This window comes from Ictidomys tridecemlineatus, chromosome 3 (assembly GCF_052094955.1).
Source record: "Ictidomys tridecemlineatus isolate mIctTri1 chromosome 3, mIctTri1.hap1, whole genome shotgun sequence".
In the NCBI taxonomy this organism is placed as follows: Eukaryota; Metazoa; Chordata; class Mammalia; order Rodentia; family Sciuridae; genus Ictidomys; species Ictidomys tridecemlineatus.
Window position 1 is genome coordinate 40,372,041 of NC_135479.1, and position 26,730 is coordinate 40,398,770.

Genomic DNA, 26,730 nt, shown 5'->3' on the forward strand with positions numbered 1-26,730 from the left:
AAAAAAAAAAAAAAACCAATTGGGGGTGGCTAGGGTTGTGGCTCAGGGGTAGAGCGCTTGCCTCACACCTGTGAGGCACTGGGTTTGATCCTCAGCACCACATTAAAGAAAGAAATACATAAAGTTAAAAAAAAAAAAAGAATTGGGTTGCGGTTGTGGCTCAGTGGCAAAGAGCTTGTCTCTCACATGTGAGGCACTGGGTTTGATCCTCAGCATCATATAAAAATAAAGATATTGTGTTCATGTATAACCAAAAAATATAAAAAAAAATTAGGTATGGGGGTATAGCTTAGTGGTACAGTATGTGCTTAGCATGCACAATCCCCCCCCCCACACACAGTTGAATTAAAGGAAATACTACAATGTTTTCTAATCAGCTTTTTATAATGAAGACTTACAATTTTAGATATTCAACAAAAATGAAAAAAAATCTTCTGTTTATCCGAATCTCTGGTACTAAGTGTTTTAGTTGGCTTTTTCGCTGCTGTGACTGTAGGACCTGACCAGAGCAATTTTAGAGGATGAAAAGTTTATTTGGAGGCTGGGGTTATGGCTCAGTGGGAGAGCGCTTGGGAGGCCATGGATTCAATCCTCAGCACCACATATAAATAAAATAAAGGTATGGTGTCCAACTACAACTAAGAAATAAATATTTAAAAAAGTTTATTTGGGGGCTCACGGTTTCAAAGGTCTCAATCCATAGGCAGCAGACTTCACTCCTCGGGGCTCAAGCTGAGGCTGAGCATCATGGCAGAAGAGTGTGGCAGAGGGAAGCAGCTCACATGATCAGAAAGCAGATCTCCACTTGTCAGATAAAAACATATACCCCAAAGCCATGCTCCACCCGCCGTGCCCCACCTGCCTTTAATTACCACTCAATTAATCCCATTAGGTGATTAATTCGCTGACTGGCCAAGACTTTCATAATCATTTCTCTGAACCTTCTTCCATTGTCTCACATGTGAGGTTTTTGGCGGACACCTCATATCCACACCATAACACTGAGCTAAGAAGCCTCAGTCTCAGAATTGAGGCTGTTGCTTACTGGCCTTAACACTGTCTGCAAATCCTTTTGTGCTATTTGTTACAAGTCTTGCATTGAGCTGCTCTCTACCCATTTGACCCTGGTCAGCTCTGTGGTCCTGATGCTCAGGTACTGGAAATGAGCAATCTTCTCTTCTCTCTGGCTTTTTATTTTCTGTATATGAAATAGTGAGGGGAGAGAGGAAATGCTAGAGGTGCAAATCTGGGACTTTTGGAGGTTTCTGTAGGTTTCAGCACTGAGGGAAGTTGACATTGTTGTGTGAGGCTGGGTATGTTGAGAAAGAGAGCTGAACTTGAGTAGGAGGAAGGCTCTTTACCTCGAGGGCCATAGTGGCAGCAGAGGGTGAAAACCAGGTGAGTGTAGGTGCCACTCTTCCCAAATCTAATAAGAAAGTCTTAAGGAAGAAGAAGTGGCTCTCTTTTATAAAGTGAAGCCAAGGAAGACGAAGCCTAAAAGTCCTTTTTGGACATGGGAATCAGAATGTTCACATGATGTGATGATTGGAGCCACGGCATTTGTGTGACCACTGAGCTGCTGCCTGTGACACTGTTATCTCAAGGTCTTGACTGGGGCAGTGGTGACTTCTGGCCAGTTTTTCTCAGAATGTGTGAGGGGAGAGAAAAGGAGAGAATAGAGAGGGACAAAAGTGGACAGAGGCTGCTGAAAAATATAGGTACTAAGGGGCCGAGAAGAACAAATGAGAGACATTTATTCTGATACTTCTTTCAAATAATATCGTTTTATCAAGAAAGAAATTGGCTAGGGGTGGTGGCGCATACCTGTAATCCCAGTGGCTTGGGAGGCTGAGGCAGGAGGATCTTGAGTTCAAAGCCAGGCTTAGCAAAAGCGAGGCGCTAAGCAACTCAGTGAGTCCCTGTCTCTAAATAAAATACAAAATAGGGCTGGGGATGCAGCTCCGTGGGTGAGTTCCCCTGAGTTCAATCTCCAGTACCAAAGAAGAAAAAAACCCACCACGACTGTGGCCAAAGTCTTGGACAAAGGAAGGGAGAGTAGATACGACTTCATCAAGTGTGTCTGGACGACATTGGAGATGAACCATTGCTTATCTTCTGTCGTTTGTCCATTTCCCTGTGCAAACAGACAGCAGGCATTGTGCTCATCACCTTAGCAGAGGCATGTGGCAGGGTACAGAATACCAGAAATCTTTTACAAAAGGGATTTATTTAGGGTTTTGTGTATCCTCTTAAATTTTTTTCCCATTCTTTTATTGGTGCATCAGAGTTGTACATAAAGGTCAGATTCATTGTGGTATATTTGTACATGCAAACAATATCACTGTATAATTTGACCACATTGTTCCCCAGGCTTTGTGCTTATTGGAGACTTGGAGGGTTAGTGTTTTCTGTAGGGCAAAGGAAAAAAAGCCTCTGGGGAGTCAAGTCCTCTGGGAGGGCTAGGCTTTGGTACCTCTGGACAGCAGGACATCTTTCAAGAGAAGCTCATTCCTTGAACTTTCCAAGAACCTGATGGACCCAGATGGGCCCTGGGAATGTGGTGGACCTTTGAAGATGGACATTGGAGGACTTGTTGTCCACCTGCATGTGCCTCACTGCATGAGGCCCTGGCACAGCTCTAAGGCTGTGACAACTCTAGACAGTGAGTGGGAGCTGGGGACAGGAAATTAGGATGATTGGAAAGAATGACAGTTTTGCTTCTTGATCCCCAGGATATAAGAGATACAAAGTTACAGAAGCCCGGATGTAAACTCGTTTCTACCAGGGGCCTGGGGACAAATCATCAATGAGTTAGAAATGGTATACTTGAGGTATCATCATTGGTTGATCAATACCAAGGTGCTCCTAAGTCTTTATTTTTATTTTCTATCTTGATGAGAAACTTGCAATTTTAGTTCTGTGATAGGACAAACAGAATTGTGCTAGTCACAATTTTTTGAGGGGTGTGTGCTGCAGATTGAACTCAGAACTTTACTCATGCTAAGCATACACTCGATACGACTGAGCTACACCCCAGCCCTGGCTGTTTCCAATTTGTATAGATAATTTTGTGTATGTTTCATGGCTCCCACTTGTTTCTGTCTTATGGCTTTCTTGTTTTGGGGTGGTTCTGGGGGAATGTACCCCTTTACCCCATCCCTTAGTTTGTTGCTGTGTTATCATGGTTGTCTGGGCATCATGAGACCCTTGCATAGGAGGTTGCACAGGGCAGGGCTTCCCCTGCCTTCACTCCCAGGCTTCTGTGCCTGGGTCTAGAGGAGCCTTTCCCCTCACCTCAGAAGTTAATTGTAGGGCTTGGGGTTGTAGCTCAGTGGTAGAGCGCTCTCAGTGGTAGAGCACTCGCCTAGCATGCGCGAGGCCCTGGGTTTGATCCTCAACACCACATAAAAATAAATAAACAAAATAAAGGTATTGTATCTAACCAAAAAATAAATATTAAAATAAAGTTAATTGTAGAGGCTGTGTAGACCATTCTTCAGGTACGGAAGCAACTGGCTAGACTCCTTCAAGCGCTGCTGTCCCAAGGAAATCTGAGACTGCCTCTCTGAGAGTAGGAAGCAAACTCATTGGCTAAGTAAATACTCGGTGCTGCTCTGCCCTTGGTTTTCTGAAGTTTGCATTGTTTTCCCAGGATAGTTGGAATATGGAGAAAGAGAAAAACTAACCCTGGCTGCAGCTCATGTGTGCCCCCTGCACAGTTCTTCCAGACAACGGGGAATGGTGAATCTGGAGTACTCTGTGTGTAAGCACGTGTGTGTCCTGGTGTCAGCGTGGCAGACCAAGGAGAACCAGCTTGGAGGGAGAAGTAGTTGGAGGGTGTAACAGGAAGGCAAGAGGCAGGGCTGGCTCCCACTTTGTTGACTTAGCAAGTCTGACTGCAAAGCCAAGGCCTTTGGAAAGAATGGCCTCCCTGCTTCCGGCAGTTTCTTTTGAGCTGGTTCCCAGACTGAGCTAGATTCTGCCTTGTTGATGTTCAGCTGGGTTCCAGAGCACTCAGGTTTGGAGAATTCCACCAGGATTTATACTTGGTGATGGCCTGGGGGGTAAAATAGGGCTGTGTTTTCTTCTAAGGAAGATCTTTCCCTCCACCTCACAGTCTTCTGGGGTCCTTCTTTCCTGTGAATCGGAATTTATCCCAGGGGCACGCTTCCACTTCCTGACCATTACAAGGTGTAGTAGGTTTTCCTTTTCTTTATTTTTTTTTTTCTGGTGAAGTGGTTTTTATTTCAAAAGCAATCTCCTCTGACAGCTTTTCATTAGCTGTTGAACAAATGTGGCAGATATAAGTTAGAGCCATGTGTTTGGCAACTCCAGGCTGGGGCCTGAATTTCTCCTGGCTGCGGCCTCTGGTTTTATTCCACTCATCCAGCAGGTGGCAGTAAAGACCCACTGACTCCAGAGTCTCCAGAGTGTCCTATGGAGAAATTCAGGCCAGCTCAAGTTACTTCCCTGTTTAGTCAGTTTCTTGCTAGTTGACAGACTCACCTGTGCATTCTTAGTATTTACTCCAGGTTTTATACCTAAGTGTTCTCAGAAAAGGTTACTGTGAGCTCTTAGGTAAGGGACATCAGATACCCTGCCTCCAATACCTACCTTCAATTCTGACTTCAAAGGTGTGCAGATGCAAAGAATGGTAAACGTATTGCTCTGTATTCCTCTACCACATTATATGCTAGGTGCTTGTTCTAATGAAGCAGGTTTCACAGAGGCTTGGGGAAGGCCAGATAGCTAGCCCAAGGTTGCAAAGGTAGGATAGGAGGGAACATAGTTTTCTGATGCCAAGTTTTTGGGCTTGTGCATTTGTGCTACCAAAGTGGGAAACATTTAGATTTAGCAGAAGTCTAAGACTTTCACACAAAGCAAAAGGACTTCTTTGGAGATTTGGTCTTTATTCATTCATTTATTTCTGAACTTCTGCTATATACTGTGTACTGAGGGTGAAGAGGCAGAGGCCCCACCTAGTTCTTGCTTTTAGGGAGTTCAGACTCTAGAGGGGGAGGTGATAGCACACACAAAGGCCCTTAAAATACTGTGGAAGGACCATGATAAAAGTAAACTCAGAGGAAGGGCTGGGAGGTCAAGGAGACCCCTCAAGGGAGACGCTTAAACTAGTCCTTAAGGACTTGGTCAGGCAAGTGGTGGTGGGGACGTCACCCAGCCTGAGGGAACAGTGTGTACAAAGACCTCAGGTATGAGAAGACTTGACATATTAGGGAGAACTGGCAAGGTTTAGAGTGGGGGATGAAGTCCCATAAGCAAGGGACCTTGAACATTATGCCAACAGCTTGAAGGTTTCTTAGTAGGACGGCAACACAGACAAATTTTCACTTCAAGAAGATTCTTCTAGTTTCTGGTGGGGAGAAGTGGTAGGAGGCTGAAGGCAGGGAGGCCAGGCTGGTGGGGGCTGTCAGTTGTCCAGCAAGAGAGGACAGTGATGGAGGTGGAGGGAGGTGGGCTGGTTGGGACTCCATCGAGAAGGTAGGGCTGACAGGAGTGGGAATGGATTGCGGTGAGAGTGGGGCAAGGGGAGGAGCTTCTGGGATGACCTCAAGACCCTGGCTCCTGCAGCCAGGTGGATGGAACAGTCTGTTAAGTGTGAGTGATCTTTATCATTCAAAAGCACTTCTACAGTCATTATTTCAAGAGGACGGTGTTCCACATTTCAGACACACATCTGGGTTCTCAGAGTTTGGGGTCTCCCAGGACTTTGTAGCCCTGCACCCTAAGATGTGAATGTCATGCCTCCAGAGAACCCTCTGCTTGCCCTGTGCTCTCTTTTCTCTTAGAGCAGACACTCAGGATGGTGCCTTCCTTGCACAGGGTGCCTGCAGTGGACACCCCAGGTGCCTCCTTGACACCCTTTCTCCTTTTCTTGGTGACTAGACCTTACTCATAAAGCCTGTGGGCTTTGGGAAAAGCTCATCCCATCCCCTGATATAAGAGCCCGGCATAGTGTCAGGCCTAACTTAGTGCTTATAATTGCATTCTTTGGCCATTATATCTGTTTCCTAGGCTTGCCAAAGCAAATTACCAAAAAGTTAGTGGTTTAAGACTGCAGAAATGGGCTGGGGATGTGGCTCAGCGGTAGCGCGCTCGCCTGGCATGCGTGCGGCCCGGGTTCGATCCTCAGCACCACATACAAACAAAGATGTTGTGTCAGCCGAGAACTAAAAAATAAATATTAAAAAAAAAAATTCTCTCTCTCTCTCCCTCCTCTCTCACTCTCTCTTTAAAAAAAAAAAGTATTTATTAAAAAAAAAAAAAAAAAAGACTGCAGAAATATGTTCATCGTCAGTTCCGGGGGTGGGGCCAGAAGTCTGAAATCAAGGTGTCAGCTGACTTCTCTCAAATCTGTGCCTTGTCTGTCTATCTTTTGGTGATGGTCAGCATTCCTTGGCTTGTGGCTGGCTGCTCTTTGCGGTCATTGCCAGTGTTCACATGGCTTTCCACTCTCTTTTCTTATAAGAATGCTTGGGATTAGATTTAGAACTCACTAGATTAATCTAAGATAGACTTTTCTCAAGAGCCTTAATGGCATTTCAAAAAAAGGTCACACTCACTGGTTCCAGAGGTCGGAAGGTAGCATAATGTTGCCTCTAAATGGCAGAACAACAAAATTGCAACCATGATGACGTTGTTGAGCCCCAGTCCAGAGGATGGCCTGCTCCTAGGCTTTCTGTGACAGAACTCGGCAAACCCTCTTTCTTGCTTTAATCCAATTTGACACAGTTTGACCCCTGCCCACCCTATCGCTAGCTGCTGAATGTGCCCTAATTGACACACAGTGTCCATCTGGAGTCCTGCCTACAGGCTGTTGAGTGTGGTAGAGAGATGGTGGCAAGAGCCTGGAAGCGTTGGGCTCTATGTCGGTACTCTGAGTGACCTTGGGCAAGCCACCACTCTGCTGACCATCAGTTTGAATATAAATGGGCCCTTGTCCTTGCAAAAGGCTCTTCAAAATGGAAGCCAGTGTGGTTTCTTTTGTTATGGCCTCTGCATTCCAAGAAAGACGTAATAGAACTGGAAAAGGGCCAGACGCTGGAGTGATGAAGGGCTTTGACCATGAGGGCAGGCGCTCCAGATAGAATTGTGCAGGCTGAGGAGGGAATGTAATCCAAGTCCTCTGTATGCTAACACACCCTGGCAAGGCGGAACAGGCTTGTTCACCAGATCCTAGGGTCCTTAGAAGCTCAGAGAGGTACTTCTAAAAGTTTGAGAAGTTGTTTTAGGGCAAGCAATAGAAAGCGCTGTTTTACAGGGTGGAGAGGTGAACTTGAGGTGTACTTCCCACTCCAGCCTCGTGATTGTGAGCAAACCTTTTCACCGAGTCTAAGATTGCTCATTAGTAGTTTTGAGGGTTATAAATCTGTTAGAAAACCAGAAGGGAATTTATGCAGACCAACCACTACCCATCCACCAGCATGGGCACCCCTCTGACTCCATTTCCTGCTTTTTACTATAGATGATTAACTGCAGACTGATGAATGCATAAATTCTCATTTTCTGTCCTTGCTCCAGGACTTCACAAGTGCCTCTCCTGTCTCCTGCATCAACTATTACCCGCTCTCTACCAGATAGTGCTCAGATGTTTATCTTAGCTACTTATGTTATTTTGTGCTGGGGATTTAACCAGGGAAGCTTTACCACTGAGCAACATACCCAGCCCTTTTTGTGTTTTGAGATAGAGTCTTGCTAAGTTGTTCAGGCTGTGGCTTCTAACTTCTAATCCTCCTGCCTCAGCCTTGCAAGTCTTTGGGATTACAGGAGTGTGCCACTTTCCCCGGCCTCTGAAATGTTTCAAAAATGCTATCATTTTCCCCATCTTAAAATAATTTTCCCATAATTCTACTTTCCCCTCTAGTTACTGCCCCACTTTCTCAGCAAAACTCCTTGAAAGAATCATCTGTACTCATTGTCTTTTCTAGTTCAGTGAGTCTTTTTTTTTTTTTGCTTAGTGAATCTTTACAAATTGAATATACCTATATGACTACTACTCAGATTTTTAAAAAGAATATTACCAATACCCCAAGAACTCTGCACCCCTTCATACCCCAATTAACTACTATCCTGATTTATTATGCCATACATTTGGTTTATGTTTTTAATTTTACTATAAAATATGTACCACACGGGGCTGGGGTTGTAGCTCAGTGGTAGAGCACTTGCCTAGCACATGTGAGACACTGGGTTCAATCCTCAACACCACATAAAAAAATAAATACAACAAAGATATTGTGTCCATCTACAACTAAAAATATTTTTTAAAATGTATAACATAAAATTTATCATTTCAGCTACTTTAAAGTGTACCATTTACTGGTGTTTTGTACATTTACAATGTTGTGCGACCATTACCATTCATAGTTTCAGAATGTTTTCATCACTTCAGAAGAAAAACCCAAGCCATCCCAGGTACTCGGGAGGCTGAGTTAGGAGGATCACAAGTTCAAGGCCAGCCTCAGCAACTAAGTGAGACCCTGTCTCAAAATTTAAAAAATGCTAGAAATGTAGCACAGTGGTAGAGCACTTGCCTGGCAGCTTGCGTGAAGCCCTAAGTTCAGTTCTTAGCACTGACCCCTACCCCTGCAAAAAAAGAGAAAGAAAACCCATACTTATTTGTAGCCATTCTCCAGTCCCCATTCTTTTCAACCTCTTGCAACCCCATTACTCTGCTTTGTATTTCTATGGACTTGTCTATTCTGGATATCATATAAATGGAATCATGTCATATATGGCCTTCTGTGTCTGGTTTCTTTCACTCAGCATATTTTCAAGGTTCATCCATGTTGTAGAATGTAGCAGTACTTCATGCTTTGTTAAGGCTGAAGAATATTCCTTGTATGGGGATTGTACCATATTTTGTTTAACCATTTATCCATCCATGGACATTGGATTGTTTTGACCCTTAGCTATTGTGAGTAGTGCTGCTATGAATATAAATGTCCAGTTTTTAAAAATATTTTATTGGACACACCTTTATTTATTATTTATTTTTTTTATGTGGTGCTGAGGATCGAACCCCGGGCCTCGCATGTGCTAGACAAATGCTCTACTTCTGAGTCACAACCCCAGCCCCTAATGTCCAGGTTTTTGTTTGAATACTAGTTTGGTCTGTTTTTAAACTTTAAACAAGTTCTTATATTCTTTTTTTTTGTCTGACTTTATAGTCTACCAATATCAAAATCATTGTATAATATGAGACTCGTCCATGTTGTTGCACATAACAGTAGTTTGTTCATTTTCGTTCATGTCACTATATGACTGTGTGGCCATTTGGCTAATCTATTTTTTTTTTGTGTGTGTGTGGGGGGGTACCAGGTATTGAACCTGGGGGCACTTAACCAATGAGCCACACCCCCATTTTATATTTTATTTAGAGTTGTTCAGGGCCTTGCTAAGTTGTTGAGGCTGGCTTTGAACTCGCAGTCCTCCTTCCTCAGCCTCCTAAAGTACTGGGATTACAGATGTGCCCCACCACATGTGGCTAATCTACTGTTGAAGAGTTCTTTGCAGTTTGGAGTTATGCTGCTGTGCTAATCCTGCCGTGGATGTTCTCCTTCGTGTCTTCTGATGAACCCAGGTATAGCTTGCTACTGGAGGGATGCCTAGGAGCGGAATTGTTGGGCCACAGATTGTGCACATTACCTTTTGTAGGTACCGCTAAAGGATTTCCCCAGGCCTTCCTATTTTCACTCCACAGGAGTGTGTGGAAGTCATGTTTGCTGCCCACCTTTGCCAACACGTGTCTTTCAGTCTTTGCTTTTGATCTTAGCTTTGCTGGCGCGTGGTCGTCTCCTCTGGGTTTACCTTGAGCCAGGTGCTCCCCTCGTCCATTGCACCCCTGCTCTTGCTAGTGGTCAGTGCTCAGTCCCCATCTCACCAACCTGCAGCCAGTGGCAGATTTGCACACCTACCTGCCTCAGCGTGGCTCCCAGGGCCCCCTCTCCTGGCCTTCCTTCTCCACACTGGCTGCTCCTTCTAAGCCACCCCACTTCTCCACCGTTGTTCTTTTCTGACCTCTGACTGTTAGGTGACCCTCAGGGCTCAGGACCTGATCTCCCTTCTTTTTTTTTTTTTTTAAATTAATATTTATTTTTTTTTTTTTAGTTTTTGGCGGACACAACATCTTTGTTTGTATGTGGTGCTGAGGATCGAACCCGGGCCGCATACATGCCAGGCGGGTGCGCTACCACTTGAGCCACATCCCCAGCCCAATCTCCCTTCTTTCTAGCTCATTCCTCCAGCGATCACAAACAGTATCGCGGCTTCTTGTACCATCCCTATACTGGGATCACCCCAATTTATATAATTGCAAGCTTGACATGTCCCCTCAGATGTTCAGTAGATATCTCAAATTTAGCAGAACAACTTCTCTTCCTCCAAACCTGCTCCCTGTCTCGGTTGATGGCAACTTTTCCAGAAAAGTCATCCTGGAGTCATCCTGAGCTTCCCTTTTTTTCATACCTCACAGCCAATCTCAGGAGCCTAATTGCTCTTGTACTCCAACACATCCAAATATGGCTGCATCCCACTCCTGTACTCCATGCCAGAGCCGCCAGCAATTTTCACCTGGATTTTTGGAATAACTTACTGTCCAGTCTTCCTGCTTCTTGTCATGAATTTCAGCCCAGAAGCCATGTGGTGCTTTTCGTGTTAAGGCCATCATCTTCCCCTGCTCACCCTCCTCCAACGGCTCCACTGAGGTTTGCAATGGCCCACCAGGCCTCGTGCAGCCGCCTCCTGTACTTATCTCCTGCTTCTCCTTGGCTTCTTCACACCACACCCTCAGGCCTTCTCCTGTTCCAGGACCAAGCCAGGCATGTCCCTGCCTTAGGCCCTTCAAAGTGGTTCTTCTGCTGCCTGCCTGGACACTCTTCCCCCAGGTCTTCTCATAGCTAAATCCCTTTTCCCCAAAGCCTCGCACAACGGCCTTGAGGATTTCTGCTTAGTATCTATGATCTTGAAAACTGGCTTGTGGTCTACCTGAGGCTCCAGTGTTTTTCTTTCCTTCACTTTCAAAGTCTGACAGGGGCCATTTTCCTCATGCTTTTTGAGGATGTGCATTTATTTCTGACCTGCCATTGAAGATGTGTCCTGACTCTGTTGGTGGGTTCTCCTGGTGGGTTCTCCATCTTGGTGGGGCTTGGGTTCATCTCTCCCATGTTTTTGGAGGCCTCAGATGCTGAAGCTCGAGATCACTTGGCCGTGGTGCATTTCTTTGGGGAAAAAGCCAGCTTCCACGTCCTCCCTGAGTTCCTGCTTTCCCTTCTTTTTTGGCCTGCGATTATTCTTTTCTTCTTCTTTTTTTAAAAAAATACCTTTATTTTATTTGTTTATTTTTATGTGGTGTCGGGGATCAAACTCAGTGCTTCATGCATGCTAGGCAAGCGCTCTGCCACTGAGCCACAATTCCAGCCCCCTACGACTATTCTTAACCCTTCTGTCGGCTCCTTTGCTGCTGTGAAGGATTAGAAACTTTTCATCCAGCATTTTTAATGTTTTCAGCAGGAAGCAGATCAGAGTGTCCAGTTTGTTCTATTGTCAGAAACAGGAGTCCGCTGACCATATGCTGGAGGAAGGAAGTGTGTGACCGAGAGGTGGACAGGTCCAGGACGACTCAGCCCCAATCCCAGCTCTGCCTTCACCAACTGTGGTCTTAGGAAAGTCCCCCATCCCCTCTGGGCTTCAGCTGCCTGCTTGGTAAAATGAGGGCTAGGGGATAGGGTGGCCTCAATGAGACCGTGCTTCCTGGCTGTGGGTTTTCTGTGTCTCTGTCTTGATGGAGTTTATGCTCTCAGTTCAGGTGGCCTTTCGGGTATTCTCAGTGACCTGCCGGGCCCTGCGTCTGGTTCAGAAGAGATGGCAGCTGGCCACCATGGCACACACCTGAAATCCCAGTGACTCAGAAGCTGAAGCAGGAGGATCACAAGTCCAAGGCCAGCCTCAGCAACTTATCAAAGCCCTGTCTCAAAATAAGAAATAAAAGAAGAAAGAGCAGATTTAGAATGTCAGAGGTAAAAAATGTAAAATAAAGAACAATTGATTCCCAAAGATCTGAGAGAGGAAGCCAGGTGTGGTGGTACATACCTGTAATCCCAGAGATTTGAGAAGCTGAAGCAGGAGGATGACAAGTTCAAGGCCAGCCTGGGCAACTTATCAAAGCCCTGTCTCAAAGAATAAAAAGGGCTGGGGTGGAACTCAGTGGTGGAGGGCTCCTGGGTTCAATCCTTTTTACTGCAAAACAAAATAAAACTAGATACAACTGGGGTGAGAGGGACATAGAGAAAAGAGATGTGACACATGACATGAGGGTCCCTGTTTTGGGTTGATACTTGGGAACAGGAGTTTGGACACAGTGAGTTTGTGTGGGGTGAGGATCTTCCACTCAGTCTTTGGAAAGGAGGGTCCTAAAGATAGAAATCATTGCCTTCCTTCTTCCTTTCTTTAGTCTCCTTTGTTCTTTGTTTGAAAAATATATGTGTGTCTACACAATTTTAATAGATTTTATTAAGTAGATGCACAGCAGTGTGAAATGTACTCACTGTCACTGAAATGTGCGATTAAAAATAGTACCATGGTAAATCTTATGTCATGACTGTTTTGCCACAGTTTTAAAAAAAATCAAACAAAACAGAAACAACTGAGAAAAATCTGAGAAACTGCCACAGTTTCCATATATGCCTCACCAGGTTCCCTATATATGGTGCCATTCTAAAGAATAATAAAAATGAATCCCCATGCACAGAACTCAACCCAGACAATGTTTATCATCCTAGAAACCCACATGCTCCCTCCAATGTCTCTTTCCCCTCACCCCTTGCAGATAATTACTATCCCGAATGCTGTGTCATTTTCTTGCCTTTCTTTAGAGTTTTATCGAATAGCCTTATGTCCCAGATGTCATTATGTTTTTCAGTCTATAGAGTTTGGGTGCTTCTATTGAAGGAAATCACATTGCATATATCAGATCATAATTTGCTTTTTTTTCCCACCAACATTGTGTTTGTGGTATTCCTTCATGCAACTGTATTCTTTCACTTTTACGGCTGCAGACTAAGGTCTGGATACAACATACATTTTCTAATCCAGTCTTATGTCCATGGGTGTTTGAGCTGTTTGTGGTTTTTATTTTTATGAGCTGTCTGAGCCTATGTTGTAGGGAGCTTCTCTAGGTACATTATGGAGAGTAGAATTAGTGCCTCAAAGAGTGTGTGTACTCGATAATGCCCACTGTTTTCCAAAGGTGTGGGGCATCTGCACTCCCCCCAGCAGTGTATGGGACGCCCAGCGCGCCATCTCTTCAGAGCTTTCTGGTGCTGGCCTGTATCCCACCTCAGTTGTGTGTGTCCATATCTCAGAGGCCCTTGGCCATACTCAGGCCTCACTTGGCCTCTGTCCCGAGTACCTCTGGTTTGTTTAGCCAGCCCAACACCAACCCCTGGCTGACCCGAACTTCCTGCTTTCCTGAGAGTTTGAGCCCTTGATTGGATTGTTGGCTGAGGCTCTGGGTCCAGGCACAGAGCTCCAGCCATGGCTCTGAATTCTGGGTTCCAGGAGGGCCCTGTAGACCCGAGGGGGTCAAGGAGGTTAGACGTCATTTTCTCATGCTAAGCCAGGTAGCATCGGAATTTTCCACCATAGAGGAGATGTGTTGTCCGTCTTCTCCTCTGGCTCTTCCCACCCTGCTGATAGTCAGGAATCCTTAAGAGAGATTTAACAACTTTTCTTGAGGCCTTTTGGCAGGTTAGCACCGGCACTGTCAGTGCTGGCAGGAGGACATGACATCTGTGCTGGCCCTAGGCCAGGCCACATGGACGTCTCTGTGCGTGATGCCAGCTCATCCTGCCCAGGGCCTCAGGTGTGCTGGTGTACAGATCCAGAGCCTGCCCAGCTCAGGACAGCCCCAGAGCCCACCTCCTATTGTCTTCATCTTCCTGCCAGGACATTCCTTTTTAGATCTTGGCTACCCTCTGTCCCAAGCTCAGAGTTTCTGGGTTTTTCCTTATGGTAATCAGGACAGCAGTACGGCTACCCACACACACCAGTGACTACAACACCAACCCACCTGGCTTAGAATCTCAGTTCTACCTCTTTCTGCCTTGGGCATCTAGTGTGACTTGATAGCTTAGCTGCTATGTCCTTGTGGGCCCTATATACATGCACTGGGTTATTAAATGAGAAAATGGGTATAAAGTGTTAGCATTCTTTCTGATACATGTAGGACATCAAGAACTGTTTTGCATAGTTACGGTGATGTGGAAAGAACTGAGCTTAGAGCTGGGAAGACCTGGTTTTCAATCATGCTACTGCCACCTCTTAGTTGTGTCATGCAATCTGTCTAAGCCTCCATTTTCCCTATTTGCCAAATGGCAGTAAGGATTTCTACTTCATTTGGTTGTAAAAGACAAAACGTGGTTTGCTTGATAAATATTAGTGACTATTTCTATATGAGATGCAGGGGCTTTATTTCCTAAAAAAGGAAATAGAGACAAAGTGATATAAAAAAAGAATCAATTTTTTGGGATAGCCCAGACTTCATAGTTTAAAGTACACGAACATTGTTTTAAAAAGAGAATATATTATAAACACTTTGGAAAAGAAAGGAAGATAAAATGAAACCCCCCTCACAATCCCACCATCTAAACATGAGCATCGGCAGCCTGTTGGTATCCTTCCCAGGTTTTTCACGTGTATTTTATTAAGAGATCATAATTATAGGATACATGCAGTTTTGTATTCTTTCTCTAGTACCAAATGCTGTATCATAAACATTTTCTCATGTTTCTACGTGCTATATGTAATTGTAATCTTTTATGGCTGCATACCATTCTTAATTAAGATCTTTATGCATAAAGCTCTCCACTATTTCACATTTTTTTTTCCTCTGAGGATTCCAGAAGTCAAATTGCTGGGTCAAATTACTTTTTATAGCTTCAGAATCATATAGGCAAATTGCTTTTCAAAAAGGTGGTATCCATTTATAATGCAGTCAGGTCCAATATTGCTCATTCAGCGGCAACTTCATTGGTATCGGGTATTACAGACACCATTTTCTTTGGGTTGATTTATGAGCATTGTGTCTCATCTTCATCAGAGCAGTTGCCAGTCAGATGAAGTAAAGAGGACTTAAGAAACAAGAAACTTTATTGATGCAGACTCATGGAGTTCGAAGAGACCTTGAGCAATGCATTTCCTTCTTGTTTTCTCTGATTTTACTGTATTTAGATACTTGCTGTATTTAGATTATAAAGACACATATAATAATATATACATGTAACAATAATATAGTCTATTATTTATTTTTTATTTATTTTTTGGATACCAGGGATTGAACTAAGGGGCACTTGACCACTGAGCCACATCCCTAGCCCTATTTTGTATTTAATTATTTAGAGACAAGGTTTCACTGAGTTGCCTAGTGCCTTGCTTTTGCTGAGGCTGGCTTTGAATGCCCCATCTTCCTGCTTCAGCCTCCTGAGCCACTGAGATTACAGGCGTGAGCCACTGTTCCTGGCTCCAATCTTGTTTTAAAAGAAAGTTTTTCTTATAAGAAAGGCTGAAAAAAAAAATCTTTCAAAGCCACTTGCATTTTGTTTACCCTGAACTGAACAAGACATCATTTGTAATTGCTGAAAGATACTCCATAGAGAGGACTTACCACAGTGTATCTTGCCATTCTTTTATGTTTTTTCTAAATTTTCCTTATTATTAATAATACTATAGTGAACATCTTTTTGCATAAACCTCTAATTTTTTGGATTGGTTGCTTAGAAACAATTCTTGGAAATGAAATTTATGGATCAAAGGGCATTCATATTTTACTTTATTTATTTTGGCATTTTAAAGACAGAGTGCCAAATTGCTCTAAGGCTTATGCTAGTTTATGACCCCACCAACAATGTAGAAATGTGTTCAATTCACTTTCCATTGCCAGCAGTGGCTTCCCATATTAAAAAAAAAAATCTCCCACTATACAGCTTCTGTAGATTTATGTCGTGCTCTAACCCAGTGTTAATCTAACCTTGAAAGCTAGGAGACTTTTCCCCCTTTGAGTTGCAAACCAAATCCTTCCTGTCAATTTGAGGCTTGGCTTTATTCTGTAAGGACTTAGAGTTCTGCATTGGAGATGTCAACTTCTATTTTCCTTTGTTTGTAAAATCTCATGGCCAAGTTTGCATGAATCAGTATAGAAGAAAAACATTGCCATTATTCCAAGAAGTGCTTCAGTATTTCTCTGCTGGATTATGGGTTGGAACAGTTCTCCATGGCCATGGAGGGGAGGAGCAGCTCAGGTGTTGGGCTCTGCCATCTGATTCACTGACTGAGATGTGACAAATCAGTGAGGGTGGCCCTGGGGAAGAGTTCTGTGTGTTGGGCTGTATCAGAACAGGTACCACCTGGAAGAGTAGATATTTTGTCTCTCAACATCTCTTTTCCTCTTCTGGTAATCAGGGGTTTCTCTCTCTCTCTCTCTCTCTCTCTCTCTCTCTCTCTCTCTCTCTCTCTCTCTCTCTCTCTCTTTCCCTCCCTCCCTCCCTCCCTCTCTCTCCCCAACTACTGTATCTTGATCTAACCCTGGCCTTTCCTTTTTGGCTAGAAATCCCTTTTCCTCCTGGCTAGAATGATTGACTCGTGAGTGGGCACTTGACCCAAGAATGACCAGCCCAATCCTTCATGGGATTTGACCTAGGAATGCTGACATACGCTATATTCCCATGAAGCTTGGTAAACCCGGATGATTTAGGTTGAAGGCTGTGGTGCTTCTCTAGTCCCATCATGTGGAAAAAGTGACTTGCACCTGCAATTGGAGCCTGGGACTATGAAACGAAGGAAAAGCAAACAAAGACGTGGCAGGGGAGGTGGAAAGGGATGATTTCCATGCCAAGCCATGAATGCTAGTCTGAATTGGATTTCATTTGCCTTTACAATGGAAAAATTCTAAGTGCACCTGGAGGGGCTAGAGAGCTTATATGTAAGAGATAAGCACAGAGAGTTCTAGAAAGAGGGAGCCAAGGGTTTGTATTAGAGGAAAATTTTGGTTGTCGGATTCAAACATTGCAGGTATTTGAGACGATAGGCTGGAGCAAGGTAAGAATCGGTTGCTGGGAATATGAGGAGCATGTCGGGAAGTACAAAGCTAAAGAAGAGAAGGGTGTTTGCTGCATTTATCTGGGTACATGGTGATCTTGAGCCACACTGGTGGTGGGATGGAGAGGGAGCGATGGTTGCAGGAGAACTGCAGAGGGCTTAGTGACCTGTTGGCTAACTGTGTTCCTCTGCTCTTGTTGCCATAACAAAATACCACAGATGGGGGCCTGAACAGCAGAAATTTGATTTCTCACGGTTCTGGAGGCTGGGAAGTTCAAGAGGAAGGTGCTGGCAGGGTGGGTTTCTGATGAGGCCTTCATCTTGCAGATGATGCTTTCTCGTCCTTACATGGCCTTTTCCCCCTCTGGTCATGTGGGAGAGCAATCTCTGGTGTTTCTTTCTAGTTCTGTGGTAGACACCAGGCCTGTGAAGCTAGGACCCCATCTTTTTTTTTTTTTTTTTTTTTGAGAGAGAGAATTTTTTAATATTTATTTTTTAGTTTTCAGTGGACACAACATCTTTATTTTATTTTTATGTGGTGCTGAGGATCGAACCCAGCGCCCCGCGCATGCCAGGCGAGCACACTACCTCTTGAGCCACATCCCCAGACCCTGAGCCACATCCCCAGCCCTAGGACCCCATCTTTATGAGCTCACTTAACTTTACCTCCTTAAATGCTCTCTTTCCATGTATAGTTACCTTGGGGGTTAGGGTTCTGGAATATGAATTTTGGGGGAACACAGTTCATTCTGTAACATTAACCAAGTAGAAATAAGTTTTTGAAGTAGGATGATTAATTTGGGCTCATATTTTTTTGTGGCTTGAAAAGATATTTATATTCATAGGCACATGTGATTTAAAAAATTCCCTTCTTTTTACTTATAAGCAAAGTATATTATAAGCGTTTCTTATAAATATATTCCTTTTTTTAATATATTTTTTTATTGTAGATGGACACAATATCTTTATTTATTTACTTTTATGTGGTGCTGAGGATAGAACCCAGTGCCTCACACATGTGAAGCAGGCACTCTACCACTGAGCTATAGCCTCAGCCCTAAATATATTCTTTTTTAAAAAAAGTTTTTAGTTGTAGATGGACACAATACCTTTATTTTATTTATTTATTTTTATGTGGTGCTGTGGATTGAACCCAGGGCCTCGCAGGTGCTGGGCGAGTGCTCTACCACTGAGCCAAACCCCAGCTCCTAAATAAATATATTCTTTATAATATGAAATATATTATAAGCATTTTCTCATTCTGCTATAGTTTTCATAACTACCATTTTTAAAGTATTTTTTAATTGTTGATGGACCTTTATTTTTTATTTATTTATATGTGGTACTGAGAATTGAACTCAGTGCCTCACACATGCCAGGCAAGTGCTCTGCCCCTGAGCTACAACCCTAGCCCTTCATAACTACCATTTTTTTAAAAAATATTTTTTGGTTGTTGATGGACCTTTATTTTTTTAAAATTTATTTTATGTGGTGCTGAGAATTGAACCCAGGACTTCACATGTGCAAGGCAAGTGCTCTACGGCTGAGCCACAACCCCAGCCCCATAATTAGTCTTTTCAAAGGCTGCAGTGCACTCCTGATTCTATTCTAGTATTGCTTGTCTTTCTCTTACCTAGTTGTCCTTGGCTAGCCAACGAGTCAGTCGTAAGCCCCATCCACCTTCCTTCATCAGGTTCCTTGTCACCGTATCTTCCTCCCTCCCTGACTCCTAGCCACCTATCTTAAGATCAGGTCATTGTGTGCTGGGGACTTCCTCACTGGCCAACTGTCTTCTGCCACTAGTGGTACCCACTGCATTCACCTGACACAGAGGAGACAATGAAATTTAAGGCTGTGTTTTTTTAATGGTACTCATTCAGTCCCAACATTGACGGGCTCTAATGTCACACTCTTCAGCTAGGCATTGGAAGTCTTCCACAGTCCAGCATGAACTCAGCTTATTTACTCCCCACCCTTCCACCTCACTCTGTTTCTCTCTTCTATCCTTTCTTCCTCCCTCCCCCTTCCTTTCCATCCTGTCTTCCTTCCATCTCTCAGCACTAGGGACTGAACTCAGGGGCTGAGCTGTATCCTCAGCCCTTTTTATTCTTTGAGACAAGGTCTCACTAAGTTGCCAAGGCTGATCATGAACTTGGGATCCTCCTGCCTCAGCCTCCTGAGTTGCTCGGATTACAGTTGTGTGCCGTGGCTCCTGGCTATGATTATCTTTTAAAAAAATTATTTATTTGGGGATGGGGTTGTAGCTCAGTGGTAGAGTGCCTGCCTCACAGGTGTGAGGCACTGGGTTTGATCCTCAGCACGACATAAAAATAATTAAATAAGCTGAGTGCAGTAGTACTCACCTGTAATCCCAGTGGCTCGGGAGACTGAGGCAGGAGGATTGCAAGTTCAAAGCCAGCTCAGCAACAGTGAGGTGCTAAGCAACTCAGACCCTGTCTCCAAATAAAAAATATAAAATAGGGCTGGGGATGTGGCTCAGTGGTTGTGTGCCCCTGAGTTCAATCCCTGGAATTCCCCTCCACAAAAAAGAAAGAAAGAACTAATAGATAATATTTAAAAAAATGTTTATTTAATTTGTTGCTATTTATATAAATTCAGTGATTTTGTATATTGATTTTTTATTAAGTAATATACAATAAAACTAATAATTTCTTCATAGGTTTTTGTGCTTTCGATGAAGCTAATATTATATATGAGTAATGAATGTTTATTTCATTTTTCTAATTCTTATACCTTTCTTTCTCTCATCTAATATAATGTTGAATACAAAGGCTGTAAGTGGGAATTATTTTCTTTGGTCTGAAAGGGAAAACATTCAACTCTTCACCATGAACTGGGATTTTTGCTGCTGATATACACTTTAGGAGGTAAGAGATTCTATTTTAGCTTCCTAAGGATTTATTTTTATATTTCTATTTGTTATAAATGGATAGTAAAATTTATTTAAAATTTTTTTGTTTACTAAGATATGGTATCTTTCCTTTAATCTGTTAAAGTCATAAATTAGGATTTTTCTTTTTCTTTTTCTTTTTTTTTTCCAGTACTGAGAATCTAGCCCATGGGTGCTTTATCTCTGAGCTACATTCCTGACCCTTTTCAGTTTTTGAGACAGGGTCTTGCAAGTTGCTGAGGCTGTCTTCAAACTTGGAAATAAGCACATAAAAAGATGTTCAGGACTGGGGATGTGGTTCAGTAGTAGAGCATGTGCTTAGCATGCAAGAGGTCCTGGGTTCCACCTCCAGCACACACACACACACACACACACAAAAAAAAAAAAAAAAAAAAAAAAAAAGGTTAACATCATTGGATATCAGAGAAATTCAAATAGAACCACAATGAACAGCATTATACATTCACTAGAATGGCTCAGCTTTAAAAACTGGCGAGGCACATTGGCTCATGCCTGTAATCCTAGAGGCTTGGGAGGCTGAGGCAGGCAGATCACAAGTTCAAAGCCAGCCTCAGCAAAAAAAGAGAGGCTTCAGCCTCCTGCATCTATGGGATTACAGGCATGCACCACTGCACCCCGCTCCACTGATTTTTTAACCCATAGCTTTTAAAAATCTGCTTCTTCACTTCTAAACCCTTGGATTTTTATTTTCTAGGTTTCTGTTTATAATTGACTTCAGTTTTAATTCTATGGTGGTCAGAGAAAGTGGTCTATATAGAATACCAGTCCTTAGAAGTTTGTTGAGATCTGAATTTAGTTTAATCTTTGAAATGTTCCATGTTTTTCCAGGAAAAACATATATTCTGAAATAATTGGGTACAGTGGTATCTATCCCTTTAAAAAGTTAAATATCTTATATATGAAAAATCTTCTAAACTGTTTACCAAAGAGTTATCATTTTACATCCCCACCAGCATTGTATGACAGTGCTAGTTGTTCCACATCCCTTATCAACAACACTTGGGCTGGTCAGTTTAAAAATTTTTTTTTGGTACCAGGGATTGAACTCAGGGGCACTCGACCACATGAGTTCACAAACAGGTCCACAGTGGCAATGTTCTCACTCTTTGGTCATTGATGGAATCAGTGAAATTGCTGCTGGGGCCTTACAGTATCTGACAGAGCCTCCATTCAGTAAGCACATACTCAGAGCAGAGGCACTTTACGTGGATTCTCTCAGGCCTCACAACACCATGAAGAGGTGGGGAATATAATTCCCATTTCCCAGCTAGGGAACCGGAGGCTCAGAGACATGAAGCCATTGCTTAAGGCTGCACTAACGCTCAAGACAGGTGTGACCAGCTCCAGACTCGTGCTTTGTTGTCTATGTGGGAGTCAAACTGAATTGGAGGCCATAATTCTGCCTCGTTTTCCCCAGCATTCCTATTCCTGGGCTCCCTGAGAGGGTCTCAGCTGTCAGCCCGATGGTTCTGAGGCCCAGGGCCTGCGGCCACCTCTGTAACCAGTTCCTTCCTCCTTGCGACATGGTGAGTAGGTGATATAACCTCAGCATGGAGAGGACTATGTGAGTACACGTGTGTGTCCGTGTGTCCTGGCAACAGCGTAAAGGAAACAGCATTAGTCTTCTCCATTTCCGCCATCACAGTCTCATCAACCCTTCCTTCACATCTCTCAGGAATGTGGACCCTTTCCACGCGGGGTGCAGCACATTTCTGAGAGGAATCATAATATCCCCCCTTGTCCCTGTGCATTGCCAGAGAGGTTTCTGGAAGCCATTTTGGGGACTTGTCCTCAAAACACATAGTGACTATATACTATGGTAACAACTAGGTTAAAAAAAAATCTTTTTTTTTTCCTCTTATGTTGGAGATCAAATCCACTAACCACTGAGTATACCTCCAACCCCATTAAAAATAAGCTTGAAAAGGGGGGGAAAAAAAAGCAAAGAAATGTGGTTAAGAGGGTTTTTTTCCCTTTATTTTCAAAATTTTCTATACTGTGGCTTTCTTATTTTTATAATTAAATTTATGAAAAATGCAGTGGATTGAATAAGCAATCTGTTGCTTCTCTGTGAGAAACAATAATAATACTGCATTTCCAAGGAGGTTTTTAAAAATTACCTTTATTATTAAAATTTTGCTAGAATCTACATAAAAATTACCGTCTTAAACCTTTTGAGGGTACAGTTCATTGTCATTAAGTACTTTCATGTGGTTGTGAAACCATCATCACTGTTCTTCCAAACTTTTTCATTGTCCTAAACTGAAATCCTATATCCATAGCTCCTCTTTGGCAACCACCGTTCCGCCTCTGTGTTTTTGAGCATTTCGTACCTCTTGTAAATGGGATCATATAATTCTTGTCCTTTTGTGTGTGTGGCTTTTTTTTACTTGGCATAATGTCTTTGGATTTTACCTTTGTCATGGTATATATTAAGGTTGGCTTCCTTTTTAAGGTTGAGTAATATCCCAATTGTGTATATCTATCTATGGCTCTATCTTTATCTATATCTTTACATCACATCTTGTGTTTCTCCATTCATCCATCAATGGCCAGTTGGGTTGTTTCTGCCTTTTGGCTATTGTTTAAACTAATGCTGCTAGGAAATTGGTTTACAGATATTGTTCGAGTCCTTGCTTTCCATTCTTTTGGAATTGAAATTCTAAATCCCAAATTGGAATTCAATTTCAAATTCTTTTGGAATGTGCTTAGAAGTGGAATTGCTGCCAAGGAGCATTCTAGAACTCATTTCTGGAACTTTTGACAGTTTAAATGGTTACTAGGGATTGAACTCAGGAGCGCTTAACCACTAAACCTCATCCCAGCCCCTTTTATTTTTAATTTTTTTTAGTTGATGGATATAATACCTTTATTTTATTTATTTATTTCTATGTGGTGCTGAGGATTGAAACCAGTGCCTCACATTTGCTAGGCAAGCGCTCTGCCACTAAGCCCCAACTGCAGCCTCCCCAGCCCTTTTTATTTTTTATTATTTTTATTTATTTATTTATTTTTAAAAAGTTTTAAATATTTATTTTTTAGTTGTAAAATAAATATAATTTTTTTTATGTGATGCTAAGGATCGAACCCAGGGCCTTGCACATGCTAGGTGAGTGCTCCACCACTGAGCCACAACCCCAGCTCCCTTTATTTTTTATTTTGAGACAGGGTCTCACTAAGTTTCTCAGGGCTTTGGTAAGTTGCTGAGGCTGGCACTGAGGTTGGTTATCGCCCCCAACAATCTTTTACTCTGATTCCACCTCTCCTTCCTGGAGGACCTAGAACGACACCAGGAGTCACTATTGATGAGAAGATGGGTGCATGTTTCTGAGATTTTGTTTAATCTTCGGAAAGTTATAGTTAATGATTTCCACATCGAGGGTTGCCCAGCATACCACCAATTTTGAATTTAAAACAGAGCAAATAAATGTGAACAAATAAATGTGTTTTTTTTTCATAAAAATTGTGCCTATAATTGTGGTATATATACACAATGGAAAGTTACTCAGCCATAAAGAAGAATGACTTTATGACATTTGCCAGTAAATGGATGGATCTGGAGACTGTCATGCTAAGTGAAATAAGACAGCCCCCAAAACCAAAGGTCAAATGTTTTTGCTGATGTGTGGATGCTAACCCACAATAAAGTGGGGGCGGGGGAGAAGAAGAAGAGAAGTTCAGTAGATTAGACAAAGGGGAATGAACGGAAGGAAGGGGGATAGGCATAGGAAAGACAGTAGAATAAATCTAACATAATTTTCCCATGTACACATATGAAAATAAGTAACTCCCACCATCGTGCCTACCCACAAGAATGAGGTCCTAATTAGAATAATATATATCCTATGCTTGTATAATTTTATCAAAATGCATTCTACTGTCATGTATAACTAGGAAGAACCAATAAAAAAAATGGAATTGAAATACAGAGGAAAAAAAATCATGTTTACTACTCGGTAATTATGTGATTTTACTTAATCAAATAATCTTTGCTTTGAGTGTTTCCTAGCCAAGTGTAAAATGTCTTTAAGAAGTACAAAAATGATAGAAGGTGTGAAAGAACTCTGAGAAACATAGAAGAAACACCAATGAAAGATTGGAGATGAAAGACTGCAACGTGGAAGCCAAGCCGTACATTAAGAAAGATGGACAGACAGCGTTGGAAAAAGAACAGCAACTCCTGGGTACAAGATGACTGTTCCCTAGAAATGCTGGTTGGGTAATCAGTAGTCTGATTAATGTGGAAGATCACAGCCCAGTAAAAATGTGTTATGGCTGAGTGTCTTGCAGTGCAAGCTGGTGCGAATTAAGTGCTAAACACATAAAATAAATATATGAAACTAGTTGTATCTGCTGTAACTCACACCACTGCAGGAGCTTTTAAAAGTTGCTAATAAAATAATAATACATTTTATTTATCTGACTCTGTGTTTGAAAGGGCAACAGACTGTTTCCAGGTGGCCGTGCATCTTGCCTCCCAGGGTCCTGGGAGCTGTTCTGTCAAGCGTGGGCTATCTGGGGCCTTCGCCTTTTGCAAGTTGCCCCTTGTTCCGGCAGCAAGGGAGGTGTCTCAGGCTGAAGGAGGCGTCTTGGCCCGACAACAGCCGCATGTCTAAGGCCTTGCCTGGGACATCTGCAGCTGCTGTTGGGAGGCAGAGGCTCCCTCTGCTCCTCTCATGACTTCCCTCAGGCTTGTGTCTTGGGCCGTGCAGACCACAGCCTTGGGCATTGTCCTTAAAGGTTCATTTACTTCCCTGACCCCAAACCCCTCACTCACCCTCCCTCCTCCTGTGTCCCACGTGGCCCAGGCGCTTCATCTCTGCCTGGCTGGGAGTTCCCCTCCTGGCAGCCCATTCACTTACTCCACTCAGGTCCCAGGGATCACAATGGGCAGCCCAGGCTGAGAGTTGCTGGCTCAGCCAAGTGCGCGTCCCCAACGGAAGGAGAAAGGAAAGGAGTTCTTGCACACTTCAGGCCTCCTTCACTGGCCACCCCGCGGCCCTTAAGGACAGAGTGGGTCATCTTCTACTTGTTCCATCTGCGGTGCTGCCATCGGTACTGCTGTGGAGCAGACACACAGTCTTGTCAATAAAATAAAACTTAAATTTCTGATATTGGTCTAGCAGATTTAATACTCTGCACTCTCCTACCCAGACCCTCAAATGAGCCAAAGGCATAGAATTTGGAGAAAAACAAACAAAAACAGGATCGCAATCTGTGTTTGATGGCAAATGGCCCGGTGCTTCACTTCTGTGAGACTGAGACTTCCCAATGTGAAAATGGGAACAGGCGCTTCGGCACATCAGTCTTCCTTTGGTGGGAGCCTGGCGCTAAGGCTTGACATTTATCGTCCCCAGTTCTCTCTACAACCCTGTTAGGCAGATCTTTTGTTGACTTTTTTTTTTTTGGTACGGGGGATTGAACCCAGGAGTGCTTAACAACTGAGTCCCAGCCCCAGCCCCAGCCCCAGCCCTTTTTTATATTTAATTTAGAGACAGGGGCTTGCTGAGTGACTTAGGGCCTTGCTAAGTTGCTGAGGCTGGCTTTGAACTTGAGATCCTCCTGCCTCAGCCTCCTGAGCTGCTAGGGTTACAGGCATGGGCCACCGTGCCTGGCTTTTGTTGCCTTTTTACCAAGGTGAAAGGAGGTGAACTAGAGGCACTTATGGAGGTCACACAGCTAGCTACCGTCTGAATGGGGATCTGCACCCCCACGTGGTGATTAAACAGGGGCAGCTATGGAATCAGATGAGGTTCACATCCTGGCTCCACCTGTTGCCGGCTGGGTGATCTTGGGCGTGGCATGTCACCTCTCCACTCTTCACTCTCCTCTATTGCACCCCTGAGAATGCTCTCTTCTCCCTGAACTTCTTTGAGGTGATAGAAGGGGTCAGGAGAGCAGGGAAAGAGGCCACGGTGGCAGCTGCCCAATCCCAAGCTGGGAGAGTGAACTTCTACCTCTTTCCAGACTGGGATTTCCTCCAGGTGGGGACTCCAGGCAGGAGAACACGTCTGACTGTGGATAAACAAGTCCACGGTTGACCAGGCACACAGACTTTGATCAACCTCAGTGAGAGAAGCCATAGAACCACACATTCCCTTGAGTGAGCAGGCTCCAGTTAATCCTTTATTATAGGCACTTCAGACGATATTGTGCTACAAACTACTCTAAAAACCCTCCCCAGAGCTTCCCCTAGGGTAGAGTCACCAATTTAAAGCCCTGTTTGGAAGGATTACTTTATTTGCATATGGTTTTCCTCATTGTGGTACTGAGCTGTACGTTGGGGGACTCCTGGCCAGTGCTACCAGTTGCAGGGCACCAAGATTTAGCCTCTACTGACTCCTAACCCGATTGCTTAAACTTCCTCTGTTCCAGGTGGTCACAAAAACACTAATGCGTTGAGGTTCCTTTCTTTTGAATTTTCTGTTTCTCCACAGGCTCCTCTAGATCTTTACCTTGAGTTCACTAACCTCTCATTTTATATTTCTGTTGACTTATTCCCATGCCCTCCCCTCATTCTGGATCACCAGCTGCCCCTTCCCAGAAATACCGTCACCCAACACCTACCTTACAGGTTGTAGTGAAGAGTAATTGAGATAACATGTGTAAGTACCAGGTGCACAGTAAACACTTATACAAATTAGCTATAATTATGTAAACAACAGTCATCCTGTGTGTGTGAGCTATAA

General features: G+C 43.4%; 2 long non-coding RNA genes across 2 annotated transcripts; one reads left to right on the forward strand and one right to left on the reverse strand.

The window, feature by feature from the left end:
- On the forward strand, nucleotides 1-24,464 carry LOC144376118 (uncharacterized). Its single transcript, XR_013436212.1, has 2 exons — nucleotides 1-19,997; nucleotides 21,459-24,464. It is a non-coding gene; the product is annotated as an uncharacterized LOC144376118 (long non-coding RNA).
- Nucleotides 24,429-26,684, reverse strand: LOC144376117 (uncharacterized). The gene is made up of 3 exons (XR_013436211.1): nucleotides 26,609-26,684; nucleotides 25,999-26,056; nucleotides 24,429-25,102 (listed from the first exon to the last, which is right to left on the reverse strand). It is a non-coding gene; the product is annotated as an uncharacterized LOC144376117 (long non-coding RNA).
- Nucleotides 26,685-26,730: the final 46 nt, after the last annotated feature.